The sequence below is a fragment of the Oncorhynchus keta genome, unplaced genomic scaffold (assembly GCF_023373465.1).
Source record: "Oncorhynchus keta strain PuntledgeMale-10-30-2019 unplaced genomic scaffold, Oket_V2 Un_contig_6342_pilon_pilon, whole genome shotgun sequence".
Taxonomy (NCBI): Eukaryota; Metazoa; Chordata; class Actinopteri; order Salmoniformes; family Salmonidae; genus Oncorhynchus; species Oncorhynchus keta.
This window is the reverse complement of record NW_026288807.1, coordinates 123,760-145,820: the sequence shown is the minus strand read 5'-3', so window position 1 is coordinate 145,820 and position 22,061 is coordinate 123,760. Positions and strand designations below refer to the sequence as shown.

At 45.2% G+C, this 22,061-nt stretch overlaps 1 protein-coding gene and 1 pseudogene across 1 annotated transcript in view; both read right to left on the bottom strand.

Moving 5' to 3' along the window:
• Positions 1–22,061, bottom strand: part of LOC127925839 (zinc finger protein 239-like) — a 57,881-nt gene that overhangs the window by 11,022 nt on the left and 24,798 nt on the right. The gene's annotated exons all lie outside the window — the stretch shown is intronic.
• Positions 764–13,927, bottom strand: LOC127925836 (zinc finger protein 345-like; annotated as a pseudogene).

Genomic DNA, 22,061 nt, shown 5'->3' with positions numbered 1-22,061 from the left:
CAATACTTATTCTGGTGACATGCTACAAGACCATGTTGCTGGTTGGGTGAAACCTAAATGTCACCTGTCATTGGATGATCTTGCTGGTTCCCTAAACACAAAATGTCACCTGTCATTGGATATCGGTTGCTGGTTGGGTGAAACACAAAATGTCACCTGTCATTGGATATCGGTTGCTGGTTGGGTGAAACACAAAATGTCACCTGTCATTGGATTTAGGTTGCTGGTTGGGTGAAATACAAAAAATGTTACCTGTCATTGGATATCGTGTGCTGGTTGGGTGAAACACAAAATGTCACCTGTCATTGGATTTAGGTTGCTGGTTGGGTGAAATACAAAATGTTACCTGTCATTGGATATCGGTTGCTGGTTGGGTGAAACACAAAATGTCACCTGTCATTGGATTTAGGTTGCTGGTTGGGTGAAACACAAAATGTTACCTGTCATTTGTCATTGGATATCGGGTGCTGGTTGGGTGAAACACAAAATGTTACCTGTGGAAACAATGTTTATTCAATCAGTTGTAAATTCCCCAGGAAAGTGGAACGAGGAACTCTTCTTTGAGACAATGATAAACAGCAATCCTTGGGAGAGTTGTGGTGGATATTATAAAATATACAATAACAATCTTAAAAGACAAATGTCCATTATTGATAAGTTGTCTGCAATTTTCCATGTTGGCTTTTGTAAAGATGAATGCCATATAATACTGTATATTTCTAATAATGTAAGTTTATTTTTCGAGGATCTGCTGGAGTCCAAGTCAAACCAAGATTCTTTATTTCTGAGCTCAGAGAGAATAACAGAGTTACACAGCACAGTGTAGACAGTCTGAATTCCTGAAGCATTGAGTGATTAGCACATATCTTTATAGTTTCCTGTTCCTGGGAGGGACTTTATTCATACAAGGACACAGGTGCAAATTGGTTTGCAACACAGGATGATACTCCCAAGAACAGGAGCTTATAATAGGACAGTTTCACAAGGTTAGTCACATACTCAGTTATGTGGACACACAAACAATTAACATTTTCCATTACAGAGTCTGAACATTTTCATTTCATTAAATCATCAGTGGGCTACAATGCAAATGTCAACAATGGAACTAATGCATCACATCCAAATATCACTTGATTATCTGTAGTGCTGGAGGAATGACACACCCAGATAAACACACAAAGAGTTTTAAAAAAGGACTATTTAAACACATGGAATCTGATCTACTCTATATTCAAACTGACATACTCCATATTCAATTCATGTTTTCTAATAAAAACAAACAAATATATGTTTGAGTATACCCTGTACCATTTAATTTCATCTGGTAAAGACAGGTAAACACATTGTCAGTCAACAATATAAGACAACGGGAGCACTGTGTATGTTCTCTGATGAATTTTAAGTCAATGTGATGTGAAATATCAATATACACGCTAAGAGAAGTAATTTCTCTCTCCTGTGTGGATTCTCTAAAGACGTTTAAGTGACTGTTATGAGTAAAATGTTTTCCCACAGTCTGACCTTTTGTAAGCATTGTCCGCTGTGTGCAGTCTCATGTGTTCTTTCAGGCTTCCTAAATGGGCAAAAGCTTTGCACCCTGGGAGGAGTGGAAAGGCTTCTCCCCTGTGTGTATTCTCTCGTGTCGTTTCAGGTTCCCTAAATTGTTAAAACTCTTTCCACACTGGGAGCAGTGATAAGGCTTCTCCCCTGTGTGTATTATCTCATGTTGTTTCAGCTCCTTTGACCGGATGAAACACTTTCCACACTGGGAGCAGTGGTAAGGCCTCTCCCCTGTGTGTATTATCTCATGTTGTTTTAGGTTCCCTAATTTGTTAAAACTCTTTCCACACTGGGAGCAGTGGCAAGGCTTCTCTCCTGTGTGTATTCTCTCATGTAGTTTTAGGGTCCCTAAATTCTTAAAACTCTTTCCACACTGGGAGCAGTGGTAAGGCTTCTCTCCTGTGTGTATTCTCTCATGTTGTTTCAGCGTCCCTGAACGGTTGAAACTCTTTCCACACTGGGAGCAGCGGTAAGGCTTCTCTCCTGTGTGTATTCTCTCGTGTAGTTTCAGGCACGCTTTCCGGTTGAAACTCTTTCCACACTGGGAGCAGTGGTAAGGCTTCTCTCCTGTGTGTATTCTCTCATGTAGTTTCAGCTCCCCTGAACAGACAAAACACTTTCCACATTGGCAGCAGTGGTAAGGCTTCTCTCCTGTGTGTATTCTCTCGTGTTGGTTCAGGCTTGCTTTCCGGCGGAAACTCTTTCCACACTGGGAGCAGTGGTAAGGCTTCTCTCCTGTGTGTATTCTCTCATGTTGTTTTGAAACTCTTTCCAGGTTCCCTAAATTCTCTCCTGTGTGTATTCTCTCATGTTGTTTTAGGTTCCCTAAATTGTTAAAACTCTTTCCACACTGGGAGCAGTGATAAGGCTTCTCTCCTGTGTGTATTCTCTCATGTAGTTTCAGGTTCCCTAAATTGTTAAAACTCTTTCCACATTGGGAGCAGTGATAAGGCTTCTCTCCTGTGTGTATTCTCTCATGTAGTTTCAGGTTCCCTAAATTCTTAAAACTCTTTCCACATTGGGAGCAGTGGTAAGGCTTCTCTCCTGTGTGTATTCTCTCATGCTGTTTCAGCGTCCCTGAATGGTTGAATCGCTTTCCACACTGGGAGCAGTGGTAAGGCTTCTCTCCTGTGTGTATTCTCTCATGTAGTTTCAGGGTGTTTCAAACTCTTCCTGCACTGGGATGGTAAGATTTCTCCCTGTTGTATTATCTCATGAGCTTTCAGGTGTGTTTTTGAACACACTGTCCACACTGGGAGCAGTGGTAAGGCTTCTCCCTGTGTGTATTCTCTCATGAGCTTTCAGGTGTACTTTCTGGTTAAAACTCTTTCCACAGTGGGAGCACTGGTGTCGTCTTGCTGGTTTGGACGTCCCTGGCTCTGGTTCCTCTGAGTCTGGTCTTTCTCCTGCCAAATACAGTGTTATTTTTACATTACTTATTTTATACATCCTGTTTTACAAGTCAGAACACAAAAACCTAGACAGTTCTAGGACACTGAAGACACAGGCGTCGCTGGATTCCAATTGAACAGGTGGTTCTAAATATATAACATTCATAGCTGAATGATACATAATGTGACCTACACACAAGTAATTTTGTGTGGAAGTCCAAAACTTGTTTTTACGTTGCAGATACAAAGCACATCAGTAACATCTCCCCGTTGTTGAAAGGGTTCGGCACATTGCTGTTTAAATGGACCAATTTCTTATTTAGACATTCACAGATTTTCAACATTTTGATTATCGCTGATGTCATATTTTGGGTAAATAAAAAATAAGTTATTTGGGTAAATGTTCCTCAAACTGATAGTAACAACAATAAACAAAAATATAAACGCAACATGTAAAGTGTTGGATGTTTCATGAGCTGAAAAAAAAGATTGCAGAATTTTTTACATCCCTGTTAGTCAACATTTATTCTTAGGTTAGGATAGAAAACACAAAAGTTTCCAAAACTGTAAAAATAGTCTGTGAATAGAACAGAACTGATATTGCAGGCGAAAGCCTGAGAAAAATCCAATCAGGAAGTGACTCTTATTTTGAAGCCTCTGCGTTCCTATGCATCCCTATTGACCATTGAAAGGGATATCAACCATATTCCTTTTTCTATGGCTTCCCTCATGTGTCTTCAGTCACTAGACATAGTTTCAGGCTTTTATTTTGAAAAATGAGCGTGAACGACAACATTGCGTCAGTGGTCAGGTGGTGGCTCTCAGAGTGATTTGTGCGTAATAGACAAAGGCGGCCATTGTGCCTCTCGCTCCTCGTGAAAAGCCAATTGTCCCGGTTGATATATTATCGAATAGATATTTGAAAAACACCTTGATGATTGATTATAAAAACGTTTGCCGTGTTTCTGTCGATATTATGGATCTAATTTTGAGTTTTTTTCGGCGTTGTCGTGACCGCAACTTCCGGTGGATTTCTCAACAAAACTTGAAGAATAAACGGAGGTATTTTGGCTATAAAAAAATCATCTTTATGGAACAAAATTAACATTTGCTGTCTAACTGGGAGTCTCGTGGGTGAAAACATCCGAAGCTCATCAAAGGTAAACGATTTAATTGGATTGCTTTTCTGATTTTCGTGACCAAGCTCCTTGCTGCTATCGATAAACTTACACAAATGCTTGTCTTGCTTTGGCTGTAAAGCATAATTTCAAAATCTGAGATGACAGGGTGATTAACAAAAGGCTAAGCTGTGTTTCACTATATTTCACTTGTGATTTCATGAATATGAATATTTTCTAGTAAGATTTTTTGTCCGTTGCGTTATGCTAATTAGTGTAGTTGATGACAATTCTCCCGGATCCGGGAGGAGTAGTTCCAAAAGGTTAAAACACATTAAAACCTGCTAGCGGAACGTTGACAACATCCTGTGAAATTGCAGAGTGCAAAGTATATATTTTTTAATTAGAAATATTTAACTTTCATACATTCACAAGTGCAAAGCTTAACTTCTTGTTAATCTAGCCACCGTGTCAGATCTCAAAAAGGCTTTGCGGCAAAAGCAAACCATGAGATTATCTGAGGACAGCACCCCATCAAACAAACACATGACAAGCACCCCATCAAACAAACACATGACAAGCACCCCATCAAACAAACACATGACAATCATATTTCAACCCGCCAGGCGCGACACAAACCTCAGAAATAACGATATAATTTGTGCCTTACCTTTGAAGAGCTTCTTCTTTTGGCACTCCAATATGTCCCATAAACATCACAAATGGTCCTTTTGTTCGATTAATTCCGTCGTTATATCTCCAAAATGTCCATTTATTTGGCGCGTTTGATTAAAAAAAACACTGGTTCCAACTCGCCCAGCATGACTACAAAATATCTAATACGATAAATGCTGTCCAAACATTTGAAACAACTTTCCTAATCCAACTTTAGGTATTTTAAAACGTAAATAATCGAGAAAATTTAAGATGGGATAAACTGTGTTCAATACCGGATAAAAACAACGTGAAGCGCGTGACCTGGAGCGCGCATCAAAACATTAGAGAGCACTAGGCTGGACCCTCGTTCTGAATAGCCGAACTTCTTCATTTCTCTAAAGAAAAACATCAACCAATTTCTAAAGACTGTTGACATCTAGTGGAAGCAATAGGAACTGCAACCAAGTGCCACAGAAAAGTGCCACACAAAACCATTTGAAAACAGAGTCACCTCAACAACAAAAAATTCCTCCTGGATGGTTTGTCCTCGGGGTTTCACCTGCCAAATAAGTTATGATATACGCACAGACATTATTGTAACAGTTTTAGAAACTTTAGAGTGTTTTCTATCCAAACCTACCAATTATATGCATATCCTAGCTTCTGGGCAGGTAGCAGGTAGTTTACTTTAGGAACGCCAATCAGTTATTCAGCCAGACCTATATGCCATCTCTTTTGCCTCCCTCTTCATCATACAATTTTTAAATTCCTCATCAATCCACGTGGATTTAACAGTCATTTTCTTAATGGGTGCATGCTTATTAGGAACTGGGATAAGCAATTTCATAAACGTGTCAAGGGCAGCGTCTGGTTGCTCGTCATTACACACCACGGACCAACAAATATTGTTTCCATTGTTGGAATCGGCTAAACTTTGAACATGGAGACATTAAAGTAGTGATAGGAAGTTAGGAAACAATTGTATGATCTCTTATATAGAACATTAGGCCCAGCCTTTTGGAAAACTTTGGTTGTCCTAGATATGACTACTATATTGTGATCACAACATCCGATGAATTTGAATACTGCTTTCAAACACATTTCTGTAGCAATAGTAAAGATATGATCAAAATATGTTGATGATTTAATTTCTATACTGTTTGTAACTACCCTGGTAGGTTGATTGATAACCTGAACCAGGTTGCAGGCACTTTACAGTTCAATTAGTGGGCAGCCTGATCACAGCTTTGCTCCAGTATTAGTTAATTAATTAACAGTGTCTTGAGTTTAGTTTGCCTGTTCTACAGTCTTGTAAAGATAGGGGGGTTGACTGGGACAGGCAATGTAACATCCATAATGTTTTATGGAAATGTTTTTGTAAAACAAGCATCTTACATCGATCGGATCATTGAAACTTTCTCTCTAAAGCGGACTTTCATCAAGGTTTTATATGGTCTATTGGTTTCTCTCTTTTCATTGGCAGAATCATTTTTCAGTGTTATGATATTCATAACATCCATATACACCAGTCTATCTTCCTGTCAACTAACAGAACTCTGCTGGTTGTCCTGGTAACAGATACCAGTGGACAGATCTATTTATTTGTTCAAACTGAAACTCCAGCACTTACTTGGAGTCAAATCTGATCCTTTCCTCTCTTCTCCTCCTCCCACAGTTCCACTCAGCCCCGTTGTTTTCCTGCAGTCCACCAGCAGCACAGACAACCTCTTCATACCCAGCAGTAAGGTGCTACCGGGAGAGGCACGACACTGGGACTCCAGGAGGGAGGAAGGGCTAGCGTTGTCCTGGTAACCATAAAGAGGGACACAGACATATATCATTATGGATGCTGATGTCACTGTTGACATAAAGTGCTTTACAGAAACAGAAACCCAGACCCCAAGAGCAAGCTATGCTAGACCAGAGACCAGACCAAGCTGTATGCTAGACCAGACCAAGCTGTATGACCAGATAGACCAGACCAAGCTGTATGCTAGACCAGACCAAGACCCAGACCAAGCTGTACTGTATGCAGACCAGCCAGACCAAGCTGTATGCTAGACCAGACCAAGCTGTATGCTAGACCAGATCAAGCTGTACCATCTGGTGTTCTGATCCGGAGAGACTCTCCTCTGCCTCGTCAGCATCAGGATGTTGTTGAGGCTCCCCAGAGGATCCACGATAGTCATGTCTCTCTCCTGTGTGAATGAGAACATCAAACAGATGGTAAACTTATGACCATCTATTGCAATCAGAGTCTTACAAGAGGCATGAATATGTCTAAAATGGCCACTTTCATCATGATTTCCTAAAAAATTCCACAAAATGGGTGGCTTTTGCGTCCCTTTGTTATTTTAAGTAGAACATATTGTAGCGACCCGCACAGACAGCTGTGTGTTATGTGTTAGGCTAGGGGGTGGTTGTGTTGTACTGACCAGTACCCGGTGTTCGCGGGGTCCGACATGTCAATCAACCTGCTATCTGCCAATCACGGGAATGCCTGGAATGTTCTGATGCCGGGCATCCTGGTGGTTGGCGGAGTGGCGTGGAGGGGGGTTGGGCAGGGGGGGTGGAGCATTGGAAGTTAAGACCAGGTTCAGCCTTTGTTCTCTCTCTCTTACGTCTGGGCTTCACAAGAGAAGGTCACGATTGGCTTGTGGGTTATCTGTCATCTATTTGGCGTGTGCTACGGCCCAAACAGTAGCCTGTGTAAAGTTGGTTTAATAAACCGTCAATTCGCAAACTCAAGCCTCTGTCTGGACAATTGTTCATTTATGATCTAGTCAGGTCATTACATTGGTGTCAGAAGTAAAAACGTTGATACAAGTTAGCCAGCTAGCTAGCTGACTTATGTGGCTAGCTACCGTAGGTGAGAACGGGGATTGAAAATGCTTCGAGGGAATCCGAAAGTGAAGGTGGAGGTAGGGGACGATTATGGCCAAGGAGGTGCGTGTGAATGGACGTCGGGGGCTCTGTCTGAGGAGATCGCCAGGGCGTCGGAGCGCAGAGGCCGCTTGAGGGAGGACGTTAGAGCGATGGCGGCTGAAGCGGGCATGAGTGCTTCGTCGACTGTATTACGGGTGATTCTGGTGGGCGGACCGAGTGGTGACGTCGACGCGGCGTGGCGAGGAATCTGGGGCTCAGGATGTAAACAAACATGGCGGCGCCCAGTTCCCGGCTGCGTCCGTATCTGTTAAGACCCCGAAGTATTCCGGTAAGGCGGATTGGGAAGCTTTTCATGCTCAGTTTGAACTGTTAGCTCATTTTAGGGGTGGTCGGATGAAGAAAGGGCACTGCAGTTGGCTTTATGCCTCACGGATGAAGCTCTGGCCTGTTTGATATTGATTAGCCCCGAGGACAGGCATGATTATGGTGCTTTAGTGGGAGCACTGAGGAGGCGCTATGGACAGTGTGTACAGCCCGGGCTACTGCGCTCCGAACTGAGTAATAGACGCAGGCAGCCTGGAGAGCCTCTACGGGTGCTAGCTAATGACATTGAGAGCCTCTCTCGGCGGGCATATGCTCACATGCCCCCCTCCGTGCAGAGCGAGCTAGCACGGGACCAGTTCATACAGGCGCTCTCTCCTACGGATCTGCGCATACAGACCCAGCTGGCTCATCCTGAGTCATTGCAGACAGCCTTGGAGATGGCTTTGGAGAGGGAGCTGGTGTGGGCTGGGGCTTCAGCTGGGGCTTTTGTGGGGGTGCAGGGAGACACACCCTCTGTGCGAGCTGGGGGGCAGAGCAGCCCGGAGCCGGAAAAGCCTGCTTGGGTGGCCGAAATGACAAAACTCATTTGTGCTGTGTCTGCTGGGGTTGTGGCCAGCCAGGCCATCTGCGCCGAGATTGCCCCATGTCCCCCAGAGCTCAGGGAAACGGCTCGGGGTCCGCATAGACCGGGTAGTGCGGACCCCTGGCTTTCTATCCCAACCACCATCATCTTCAGGAGGAGCCCACCGGCACAGACGGGGAAGCAAGGCTCCACTTCCCCCAGAAGCAGACGAGGGCAAGCGGATGGAGCCTGTTGTTGTGGTGGGCCGGACCTGTGTTGGGGACTTTTGTCATGTCCCTGTCACTGTGGAGGGGGTGCCCTGCTCCGCCCTGGTGGACACTGGGTCCACAGTAACCCTGGTGAGGCCAGATATTGTGCCAGGTTGGACTCAGTGTGAGCCTACAACTGTGCAGCTCCGCACAGTCACAGGTGAGCTGGCACCCATGAAAGGGAAGGGAATAATGACTCTGACAGTAGGGGGCAGGACTGTGCGTCATCCTGTGTGGGTGGCGGCTGTGCAGGACCCTTGTATCCTGGGGTTGGACTTTCTTAGGAGCACAGGCTGCCAGTTAGACCTAAATAGGGGCACACTGAGCTTCCAGGGAGGGACGGAAGTCACCATGGCCCCCCCTAATGTCACATTCACTCAACCCAACAAACCCTTTACTCCAACAGTTAAAGCAGCAGAGACCCATGGCTGCGCCCCTCCCCCACAGCTGTGTGTGACTTTTCCCCAGTCCCCCTGTCACCTACGGCGGTGTGTTACATTCCCCCAGCTACCTCCATGACACAGCCCTCTGTGAGCCCGGGCCGCACCCCCAGCCCAGCTACCCCAGATGGGAGAGGAGAGGACACTGTCTGCAGTGAGGGAGATATGGGGGAGGAACTGTGTTGGTCTTGACCCTGAGCAGCAGGAACGGTTGTGGCAGTTGCTGTTTGAATTCAGAGACAGCTTTGCGTTGAGTGAGGAAGAGGTGGGTCAGACTCATCTGGTGCAGCAGGAGATCGACACAGGTGATGCTCGACCCATCAAGATGCGTCCCCGCCGTATCCCGCTGGCACGCCAGGAGGCGGCAGACAAGGCTGTGTTGGAGATGCAGCGGGCAGACTTCATTGAGCCCTCAGACAGCCCCTGGGCGGCGCCAGTCGTCATGGTTCCGAAGAAGGGGGGCAAGCTGAGGTTCTGTGCGGACTACAGGCGGCTGAATGAGGTAACCAGGAAGGACTCATACCCCATACCACGTATCGATGAGTCGCTGGACCTGGTTAGGGGTCCTCCTGGTTCTCCTCACTAGACCTCCGCAGTGGCTACTGGCAGGTGCCCCTCTCCCCAGAGGCCAGAGCCAAAACTGCGTTCTCCACTAACAGAGGACACTGGCAGTTCAAGGTCCTGTGCTTTGGCCTGTGCAACGCTCCAGCTACTTTTGAGCGTTTGATGGACAGGGTGCTGGATGGCATCCCCCGACAGCAGTGTCTGGTATACCTCGATGACATCCTGGCCCATGGCAGCTCCTTCCAGTCAGCCCTGGGGGCGCTACGGCGTGTGCTGGAGAGGGTGGCTGCCGCAGGTCTGAAGCTCCACCCCGAGAAGTGCCACTTCATGAGGAGAGAGGTGTCCTTCTTGGGCCACCGAGTGGGGAAGGTGGGGATCAGCACCATGGAGGACAAGGTAGGGGCTGTCAGAGACTGGCCCACCCCCACCGACCAGCGTCAGCTGAAGAGCTTCCTGGGCCTGGCCTCGTACTACAGGAGGTTTGTACGGGGCTTCTCAAGCGTTGCTGCTCCACTGAACCGCCTGCTGCCGAAGGACAAGGCTTTCACTTGGACAGTGGAGTGTGAGGAGGCGTTCAACACCCTCAAACGTGCACTGATCGAGGCCCCGTGCTCGCCCCCTGACCTCACCTTGCCCTTAATCCTGGACACAGACGCGAGCAATGTGGGCATGGGTGGGGTGCTGGCCCAGGTGGGGCCAGAGGGGGAGAGAGTGGTGGCGTACTTCAGCAAAACATTTGACAAACATGAGCGCCGCTACTGTGTCACCCGGCGGGAGCTCTTGGCTGTTGTGGCTTCCGTCAAACACTTCAAGTACTACCTGGGTGGTCTGCCCTTTACTGTAAGGACTGACCACTCTGCTCTCCAGTGGCTCATGTCTTTCAGAGAGCCAGAGGGGCAGGTGGCACGCTGGTTGGAGGAGCTTCAGCCGTATGACTTCACGGTGGTGCACAGGGCAGGGGCACGCCACTCCAACGCCGACGCCATGTCCCGTCGGCCCTGTACTGCAGACGGCTGCCGCCACTGTGAACGGAGAGAGGGACGGGAGAGAGAGCTGCGGGCAGAGGAGGGTGTCTGTGCCACAGTGTGTCGGGCGAGCGGGCCTGTCTGCTGTGAGCTGCAGACTGTCGACGTGGCTGAATGGCGGCAGCAGCAGGGACGGGACACAGACCTACAGCCAGTGCTACAGTGGGTAGAGGCGCAGGTGAGGCCACCATGGGAAGAGGTGACAGCGCTCTCACTCGCGACCAAAGGGTTGTGGTCGAAGTTTGAGAGACTGCGGCTGGCTGATGGCGTGCTACAGCGGGCATGGAAGGAGTCAGCTACGGGAGAGGAGAGGTGGCAGGTGGTGGTCCCAAAAGCATTGCGGGAGGCTGTGCTCCAGAGTACTCATGGGGGGTGGGGACTGGACACTTTGGGGTCACAAAAACACTGCGCCGTCTCCGTCAGGGCTTCTACTGGGGGCAGCACAAGAGGGATGTGGAGGACTTTTGTCGCCGCTGTGACAACTGCACAGCGAGAAAGGGCCCCCCAGGCCGCTCTCATGCTCAGCTCCAACAGTTCCCAGTGGGGGCTCCCATGGAGAGGGTGGGAGTGGATGTAGTTGGGCCGTTCCCCACCACAGACAGTGGAAACCGCTGGGTGCTCACGGCCATGGACTATTTCACAAAATGGCCCGAGGCCTATGCTCTGCCTGACCAGGAGGCAGAGACCATCGTCGACGCCCTGACAGCGGGGATGTTCAGCAGGTTTGGAGCTGCAGAGTCCATCCACAGTGACCAAGGCAGAAACTTTGAGTCCCGTGTGTTCGCCTCCATGTGTGAGAGGCTGGGTATGCACAAGACCCGCACTACTCCTCTCCATCCTCAAAGTGATGGCCTTGTGGAGCGCTTCAACAAAACGCTTGGACAGCAGCTGGCCATCGTCTCTTCCAAACACCAGCGTGACTGGGACAAGCACCTGCCTATGGTCCTCATGGCATGCCGCTCCGCTGTCCAAGACTCCACCTCCTGCACGCCTGCCCTCCTCATGCTGGGGAGAGAGATCCGCACCCCTGCGGAGATGGCGTTTGGTCGGCCCCTGGATAGCCCTCATGTTCCTCCGGGGCCGGAGTATGCCCGGAGACTCCAGGACCGCCTGGAGACAGCCCACACCTTCGCCAGAGAGCAGCTGGTGAATGCAGGTGTGAGGCAGAAAAGGAACTATGACGTGCACACCCGGGAAGGCACTTTGTGGCTGGGGAGCTGGTCTGGGTCTACAGCCCCCTAAGGAAAAAAGGCAGATGCCCCAAGTTGGACAGTCACTGGGTGGGACCCTGCAGTGTCCTGGAGAGGGTAGGGGAGGTTGTGTACCGGGTGCAGCTTCCTCCCAGGGGAGAAAGGTGGCACTGCACCGGGACAGGTTAGCCCCATACAGAGGGGCCTCTTCTCCCCAAACCCCAGGAACCCCCACAATTCCCCTCTCTGGCAATGACATTCTCCAGGCACCCACCCTCAGGTGCCGCAGACAAGGCTCCAGACAGCCCACTCCCCCTGTCTCCCCCCCTGTGTCACCGCGTGGTTCCCCAGAGCCACGGACTGTATTACCCGTTCCCGCTTCCTTGTCACCCATATCCCTGCCTTCATCCCCTGGGTCCCAGAGGGGCACTCTGCGACCATCACGGCCACGCAGGCAAAGGAGACCTCCGGGTCGCTTCAGAGACTTTGTTTGTTCCCTCGGGGACGAGGGACTTTGTGGTGGGGGGGCTGTGTAGCGACCCGCACAGACAGCTGTGTGTTATGTGTTAGGCTAGGAGGTGGTTGTGTTGTACTGACCAGTACCCGGTGTTCGCGGGGTCCGACATGTCAATCAACCTGCTATCTGCCAATCACGGGAATGCCTGGAATGTTCTGATGCCGGGCATCCTGGTGGTTTGGCGGAGTGGCGTGGAGGGGGGTTGGGCAGGGGGGTGGAGCATTGGAAGTTAAGACCAGGTTCAGCCTTTGTTCTCTCTCTCTCTTACGTCTGGGCTTCACAAGAGAAGGTCACGATTGGCTTGTGGGTTATCTGTCATCTATTTGGCGTGTGCTACGGCCCAAACAGTAGCCTGTGTAAAGTTGGTTTAATAAACCGTCAATTCGCAAACTCAAGCCTCTGTCTGGACAATTGTTAATTTATGATCTAGTCAGGTCATTACAATATGCACCAATATTGAATTTTAAAAGCCTGTTATATTAGATGAGGGGAACTTTAATATAGACCACATGGAAAATTCAATACATCTAATTGAATAGTCCCTCAAATATATGAACCAATTGCAGATCGAACCTTTAACAATTCCTACAGTACTGAACAACATATTCAAGTGTAGAACTTCAGTAGAATGCCACTTTAAAACCACACATTAGTTCAACAACAGCATAGTTTGTGTCCCTGTTTAAGACAGTACTCACTGGTGTTAATCTGATATTCTGTCTCTTCCTCTTTCACTCCCAAAACGTCTTCCTCCTTCACCTTTATTGAGATAGCATCCTCTTCCTCTATAAACGGTTCTTTCTCTTCTTTCACTATAACAGCCTCCTCTTCCTCCTTTTTCATTCTGAAAGATTCTTTCTCCATACAGCCGACACCCTCTTCATTAGCAAGGGAGGAGTAGTTTAGTGAACTCATGGTCAGGGATGTTATCTAGCTAGCTAGCATTAGCGTCTAGCCTAGTGCTAGGCTCAGTATCAATCTTTAACACGTTTGCAAATTGAACCAGTTGATACGTCAACCGAAACTTGTTTAAAACACTGAGGTTAGCTAATGTACATTAAAACAGCAGACCTCCTCTTCATTAGCAGGGGATGAGTACTTTAATGAACTCATGGTCAGGGATGTTAGCTAGCTAGTTAGCATTAGCGACTAGCCTAGTGCTCGGCTCAGCATAAATCTTTAACAAGTTTGCAAATTAAGGTACAGTTAACCAGTTAATACGTCAACAGAACTGTGTTTAAAACACTGAGATTAGATCATGTACATTAAGATGGTCTAAAGCGTCAATCTTTCACTTTTATGTTGGCTAGCAAGCTACCGACGTGGTCGAAAGAGTTGGCGCCTTGTTGTTCATGAAGAAGCGTCCGTCCAGTCCATTATACGTCACGGAGAATCATCACCTGAAAGACGCTCATCGCCATCTGCTGACTGGAGTGGGTAACGCAGTTTGGAAACAATAGTTACTACACTTTCTGTATTGGAAAGAACGTCATAATTATTTAACAATAAGCTGATACATTTTCTCTTCCAAATAATACGTTCCTGTACACAGACGTAGAAGCTCAATATGAAAATGTATATGATTAATAAATACTTATATGAATAGGTAGTGTGTTGATATACATTTTCTCTGTTAATTTTTCACATTCTTTTTTATCTACATGTGACCATACTATTCCCTTAAAGCCACGCTCTATAAGATACAAATCATCCTGTAAACAACAGAACAAATGCATCACATGCAAATAGCACTTGATTATCTGTAGTGCTATACACTGAGTAGACAAAATATTAAGAACACCTGCTCCTTCCATGACGTAGAAAGACTAGGTGAATCCAGGCTAAAGCTATGATCCCTTACTGATGTCACTAGTTAAATCCATTTCAATCTGTGTAGATGAAGGGGGGAGACAGGTTATATAAGGATTTTTAAGCCTTGAGACATGAGACATGGATTGTGCATGTGTGCCATTTAGAGAGTTAATGGGGAAGACAAAATATTTAAGTTACTTTGCACGGGGTATGGTAGTAGGTGCCAGGCGCGCCAGTTTGTGTCAAGAACTGCAACGCTGCTGGGTTTTTCAGCTCAACAGTTTCCCATGTGTACCAAGAGTGGTCCACCACCCAAACAGTGGTGGTTTGTGCCGTTTAAGATGAGGCAGGACGATGTGTTTTTTCATGAGCATGGCCTTAATTCTATTACAGCATATTGGATGACTGTCATTCATATTTCACTCACCCTGTTCAATGTCACAGCAATAGGTTTAGGCTACTACATGATACTAGAATTGTCCCTATACCCATCATGAGGTAGCAACCTAGCCTATGAATGAAAGTTTAGAATGTAGGTTCACACAGGTCGAGAGAACATTTTGCGATGACAGACAGTGACACATAGACAGACAGTGACACATTCAATACTGCCTTGCACACTCTCGCCTGCATCTAGCTGAAATAGATATATCACTGGACCAATTCAGGTATGTTTATCCCCGTTTTGTTCCATTTAAACGTTTGTCAACAGAATCGGTGGAATGAATACACCCCTGATCATGCATAAACACAGTTTCACTTTCATTACAGACACGTTGTATTCCTTCTTGCATCTATGTGCTCTCCTCTTATCACCTTCTCCCTTTGTTTCTGTACTTCAATGCACAACACATCAGCTGTATGTCACCAGGAGAAAAAACCTTTCCAAGCCAAACCATTTCATAACTGAAACACACAGCTTACATTGTTGTCACCATATTAGCTAAAATAACATCATAGTCAACAGAGCTAATAGAACTAACTCGTTTGTAAACCTGCTACAATCATGCAGTAACGTTACAGTGTACAGTCAGTAAGCAGTGCAGCACTTACCAGGGTCCCAGTGGCAATAAATTAGTCAAACCAAAAGCTTGCATTGCAGTGCTAGCTAGCTGTAGCTTATGCTTTCAGTACTAGATACATGCTCTGATCCTTTCATTGGTTGGACATCATGTCAGTTCATGCTGCAAGAGCTCTGATGGGTTGGAGGATGTCCTCCGGAAGTTGTCATAATAACCGTGTAATTCTATGGAAGCCTTGAGAACCATAATCCTCCAATGTTTTGTATTGAAGTCAATGTACCTAGAGGAGGATGCAAAATAGTATGTTTTTATAAATTATTTGGTGACGTGATTATATTTAGTTTAGTTTTATCTAAAAAAGGACAATTTTTAAATATTTTACCATTTTAATTTTTCTGAAAATAACTGAGGATGGTTCTCCCCTTCCTCCTCTGAGGAGACCCCACTGCACCCAAAGGACACCCAGCCAACTTGACACAATTTTGGGAAGCATTGGAGTCAACATGGGCCAGCATCCCTGTGGAAAGCTTTCGACACCTTGTAGAGTCCATGCCCCGACGAATTGAGGCTGTTCTGAGGGGAAAAGGGGAGGGTCCAACTCCATATTAGGAAGGTGTTCCAGATGTTTGGTATAATCAGTGGATATATCTGCCATTTAGCAGACACTTTTATCCAAAGGGATTTGCAGTCATGTGTGCAAACACATTACATATGGGTGGTCCCAGGAATCAAACCCACTACCCTGGTTTAACAAGCACTATACTCCACCAACTGAGCTACAGGACCACAAGGAATGATCAAGGAATGACGCAGATAAACACACACAGTTTCAAAAATATAATTGAATCAAAGACCGTAACATTGAAACTGACATACTTCATATTAGACGCAGACCGATTAATTAGGGCCGATTTCAAGTTTATTATTATTATTTTTTTAATCATGATCGGTCTAACTCTACTTCATATTTAGTTACAATCAAATATTATTTGTCACATGTGCTGAATACAACAGGTGTAGATCTTAATGTGAAATGCTTACTGACAAGCCCTTAAACAACAACATAGATAAGAAAAATAAGGGTTAAGAAAATATTCCCAAAATAAAAAGTTTACAAAAGTAACACAATAAAAAACAATAACGAGGCAAAATACCAGTACAGAGTAAATGTGGAGGCTATATACAGGGGGTACCAGTACAGAGTCAATGTGGAGGCTATATACAGGGGGTACCAGTACAGAGTCAATGTGGAGGCTATATACAGGAGGTACCAGTACAGAGTCAATGTGGAGGCTATATACAGGGGGTACCAGTACAGAGTCAATGTGGAGGCTATATACAGGGGGTACCAGTACAGAGTCAATGTGGAGGCTATATACAGGGGGTACCAGTACAGAGTCAATTGGAGGTGTACCTGTGGATGTATTTCAAGGCCTATCTTCAAACTCAGTACCTCTTTGCTTGACATCATGTGAAAATCAAAAGAAATCAGCCAAGACCTCAGAAAAAGAACTGTAGACCTCCACAGGTCTGGTTCATCCTTCGGAGAAATTTGCAAACGCCTGAAGGTACCATGTTCATCTTTACATACAATAGTATGCAAGTATAAACACCATGGGACCACACAGCCGTCATACCGCTCAGGAAGGAGACTTGTTCTGTCTCCTAGAGATTAACATACAGTGGGGCAAAAAAGTATTTAGTCAGCCACCGATTCCCTGATCCACCTCTACGCAGACGACACCATTCTATATACTTTCGGCCCGTCATTGGACACTGTGCTATCTAACCTCCAAACGAGCTTCAATGCCATACAACACTCCTTCCGTGGCCTCCAACTGCTCTTAAACGCTAGTAAAACCAAATGCATGCTTTTCAACCGATCGCTGCCTGCACCCGCATGCCCGACTAGCATCACCACCCTGGATGGTTCCGATCTTGAATATGTGGACATCTATAAGTGATATTGGTATGCAAAGTATAAATTCTACAGTATGGGGATAAGGTGAACCCATGGGTGGGCTACAGACCAATGTATGTACAGCTGCAGCTATATACCTAGGTGTCTTAGACTGCAAACTCTCCTTCCAGACTCATATCAAACATCTCCAATCGAAAATCAAATCAAGAGTTGGCTTTCTATTCCGTGACAAAGCCTCCTTCACTCACGCCGCCAAGCTTACCCTAGTAAAACGGACTATCCTACCATGATCCTCAACCGGCGATGTCATCTACAAAATGGCTTCCAACACTCTACAATCAGCAAACTGGATGCAGTCTATCACAGTGCCATCCGTTTTGTCACAAAAGCACCTTATACCACCCACCACTGCGACTTGTATGCTCTAGTCGGCTGGCCCTCGCTACATATTCGTTTTACAGACCCACTGGCTCCAGGTCATCTACAAGTCCATGCTAGGTAAAGCTCCGCCTTATCTCAGTTCACTGGTCATGATGGCAACACCCATCCGTAGCACGCGCTCCAGCAGGTGTATCTCACTGATCATCCCTAAAGCCAACACCTCATTTGGCCGCCTTTCGTTCCAGTACTCTGCTGCCTGTGACTGGAATGAACTGCAAAAATCGCTGAAGTTGGAGACTTTTATCTCCCTCACCAACTTCAAACATCAGCTATCTGAGCAGCTAACCGATCGCTGCAGCTGTACATAGTCTATTGGTAAATAGCCCACCCATGTTCACCTACCTCATTCCCATACTGTTTTTATACTGTTTTTATTATTTAAAAAGAAAATTGTGCAAGTTCTCCCACTTAAAAAGATGAGAGAGGCCTGTAATTTTCATCATAGGTACACTTCAACTATGACAGACAAAATGAGAAAAAAAATCCAGAAAATCACATTGTTTATCTCAATACTTTGTTATATACCCTGTGTTGGCAATGACAGAGGTCAAATGTTTTCTGTAAGTCTTCACAAGGTTTTCACACACTGTTGCTGGTATTAAGGTATCTCCTGATGAAAATCACGCCGTTGTAAATAAGAATTTGTTCTTAACTGACTTGCCAAGTTAAATAAAGGTTCAATAATAAATAAATAAAATTAAAATAAAGTACAGAGAGATAATTGATGAAAACCTGCTCCAGAGCACTCAGGACCTCAGACTGGGGCAAAGGTTCACCTTCCAACGGAACAACAACCCTGAGCACACAGACAAAGGACAACGCAGAAGTGGCTTCGGGACAAGTCTCTGAATGTCCTTGTGTGGCCCAGCCAGAGCCTGTACTTGAACCCGATCGAACATCTCTGGAGAGACCTGAAAATAGCTGTGCAGCGACGCTCCCCATCCAACCTGACAGAGGTTGAGAGGATCTGTTGAGAAGAATGGGAAAAAATACAGGTGTGCCAAGCTTGTAGTGTCAAACCCAAGAATACATGAGGCTGTAATCGCTGCCAAAGGTGCTTCAACAAAGTACAGAGTAAAGGGTCTGAATACTTATGTAAATGTTATTTTTCAGTTTTTTATTATAAAATACATTTGCAAACATTTATAAAACCCTGTCTTTGCTTTGTCATTATGGGGTGTTGTGTGTAGATTGATGAGGAAAACATCCCAATTTAATCCATTTTAGATTAAGACGAACATAACAAAATGTGGAACAAGTCAAGAGGTCTGAATACCTCCCGAATGCGTTGTATGTAGAGCAGAATATCAGGAACAGGCTGGATGTGAGAAGGAGGGTGGCATCTCACTGCCATTCAGCATTCAGGAAGTCAACTGAAAATGACAATTCCCTTCTATGGTTTTCAATTATGAAGAGCTGGAATTGGAATTTGATTTACTTCCTGAATTGACTGGAATTGAATTGGAATGAACTCCAAACCTGTTTTACTACAAAGCTGTCAGCTTCATCATTCAGTCAATCGATGTAATAATGCATAACGCTCACAGATGTGCTTGTTCTCATTCAGAGAACATTTTTTAGTTGAATAACAAGAATAGAATAAAAACATTTTATTATGCACCTGAATAACTTGGACATGGATTACCTGGTTGATTCTCTGCTCAACAACACTGACTGTGAATCAATCTGGTTGATTCTCTGCTGAACAACACTGACTGTGAATCAATCTGGTTGATTCTCTGCTCAACAACACTGACTGTGAATCAATCTGGTTGATTCTCTGCTCAAAAACACTGACTGTGAATCAATCTGGTTGATTCTCTGCTCAACAACACTGATTGTGAAATAAATCTGGTTGATTCTCTGCTGAACAACACTGACTGTGAATCAATCTGGTTGATTCTCTGCTCAAAAACACTGACTGTGAATCAATCTGGTTGATTCTCTGCTCAACAACACTGATTGTGAATCAATCTGGTTGATTCTCTGCTGAACAACACTGACTGTGAATCAATCTGGTTGATTCTCTGCTCACCAACACTGACTGTGAATCAATCTGGTTGATTCTCTGCTCAACAACACTGACTGTGAATCAATGTGGTTGATTCTCTGCTCAACAACACTGAATGTGAATCAATCTGGTTGATTCTCTGCTGAACAACACTGACTGTGAATCAATCTGGTTGATTCTCTGCTCACCAACACTGACTGTGAATTAATCTGGTTGATTCTCTGCTCACCAACACTGACTGTGAATCAATCTGGTTGATTCTCTGCTGAACAACACTGACTGTGAATCAATCTGGTTGATTCTCTGCTGAACAACACTGACTGTGAATCAATCTGGTTGATTCTCTGCTGAACAACACTGACTGTGAATCAATCTGGTTGATTCTCTGCTCAACAACACTGACTGTGAATCAATCTGGTTGATTCTCTGCTCAACAACACTGACTGTGAATCAATCTGGTTGATTCTCTGCTCAACAACACTGACTGTGAATCAATCTGGTTGATTCTCTGCTCACCAACACTGACTGTGAATCAATCTGGTTGATTCTCTGCTCACCAACACTGACTGTGAATCAATCTGGTTGATTCTCTGCTCAACAACACTGACTGTGAATCAATCTGGTTGATTCTCTGCTCAACAACACTGACTGTGAATCAATCTGGTTGATTCTCTGCTCAACAACACTGACTGTGAATCAATCTGGTTGATTCTCTGCTCACCAACACTGACTGTGAATTAATCTGGTTGATTCTCTGGTTGATGCTTCATCACCATCCCTGGAGTCTCTTCACTGTCTGATCTTCATTCCTACAGCCTTCATCACCATCCCTGGAGTCTCTTCACTGTCTGATCTTCATTCCTACAGCCTTCATCACCATCCCTGGAGTCTCTTCACTGTCTGATCTTCATTCCTACAGCCTTCATCACCATCCCTGGAGTCTCTTCACTGTCTGATCTTCATTCCTACAGCCTTCATCACCATCCCTGGAGTCTCTTCACTGACTGATCTTCATTCCTACAGCCTTCATCACCATCCCTGGAGTCTCTTCACTGTCTGATCTTCATTCCTACAGCCTTCATCACCATCCCTGGAGTCTCTTCACCGAGTAAGTAAAGATAGTATAAGAAAACTCTCCCATTCTACTTGTCTATTATCTTTGTTTAGAAATAGTCATTTGTGTGACCTACTGATTTTCCCTACAATTTCTTTTAAGGATTTAGAAATATAGAAATGGTAGAACGAGGAATGTCAAGAGTCTGGAATATAAATATATACAGTTGGTTTAAAATGTATATGTTGGTGTATCTAGACATTATGGACCGTATATGAATATAAAAGGTGTGTACAGCAGTAGTTATATAGGATGAGCCTTGACTAGAATACAGGGTGGAGTACTGGGTGGTAGACGGCTAGTAACAGTGACTAAGTTCAGGGCAGGGTACTGGGCGGAGGCTGGCTAGAAGTGACTATTTGAACATTCATATTGGACAGCCTTACCTATAGAGTAGCACCACCACCCATCAGCCCATTCTCTTCTTGATGTCAAAGCTGCAGTGTATTGTTGCAGTAGGAGTTTATGATTAATAATCCTACTTACTTCAAGACACACTAAGATGTCACCATACTATTCATTTAAAGCCCCTCTGTCAGATATAAATCATCAGAGTGGGAAACCAACTGACATGGAAACAATGGAGCAAATGTATCACTATCAGAGGGGTGTATTATGACATCATATAGAACTACTCAGACATTCCAAATCAGGCTTCATCCACATCATGAAGGTGGATATTGATCCAACCATTTCAAAAGTAATGACTGGGCTGATGGAAACAGGTTATGCCTGGACACTTTTATAAATGCTGACAGACGATTTGTTACTCCGTTTGACAATGTGTTTGTATATTTGTGTCAGTAAAAATGTCTAAGCGAGAAATGGCTGTGGAAACTCCTTAATGATAACAATCACATCTTAGTTAACTTGGAGTCACGTGATGATATGTTGTGTGGTCCTCCCACTATGACTTGAGAACTCATGTAGTTTATTAGGCTACAGATGAAATAAGTTATGAACTTCACAGGGTGGTGAAAGTGCACGTGATGAGTTTATTGCTCCTTTCCAATACATTTTGAGGTTCTTATTCTGGTGACATGATGATCGATGCTTGGTTGCCATTTGACAAATAAAATAATAATCTCATCATTTGGGTAACAACGTTTATTCAACCAGTGGGAGGTTTGTAAATGCCACCAGGAAAGTCGAAAGAGGAACTCTTCATTTAGACAATAATACACAGCAATCTGTGGGAGAGTTGTGGTGGATATTATAAAATAAGGATCTGCTGGAG